A 315-nucleotide genomic window follows, 5' to 3' on the forward strand; every position below is an offset into this window, starting at 1 on the left:
TTTTCTTTTGTGTTACGAGGTACTTGGAGATGGTTGATTGACAAGTCCTCTTAAGATTTGCTCAACGAGACTCCGAGCCATTTTTTAGTGCTTGGGAGAGATACAAGGAGCAGCTCATTCAGTTTCCCGACCATGGTTTTCGGAGGGTGGTGCAACTACAAATCTTCCTCGACGGGTTAGATGCCGCAACAAGAATGTGGGTGGAAAGAGGAAATGGTACCACCTCTTTTCACCCACTATTCGCGGATGAAGCTTATTGGTGGTTGGAAGACATGGCCGATGTTAACTATCGATATGGAAGGTATTCAACAAACC

This window comes from Morus notabilis, unplaced genomic scaffold (genome assembly GCF_000414095.1).
Source record: "Morus notabilis unplaced genomic scaffold, ASM41409v2 Scaffold265, whole genome shotgun sequence".
NCBI classification, from domain to species: Eukaryota; Viridiplantae; Streptophyta; class Magnoliopsida; order Rosales; family Moraceae; genus Morus; species Morus notabilis.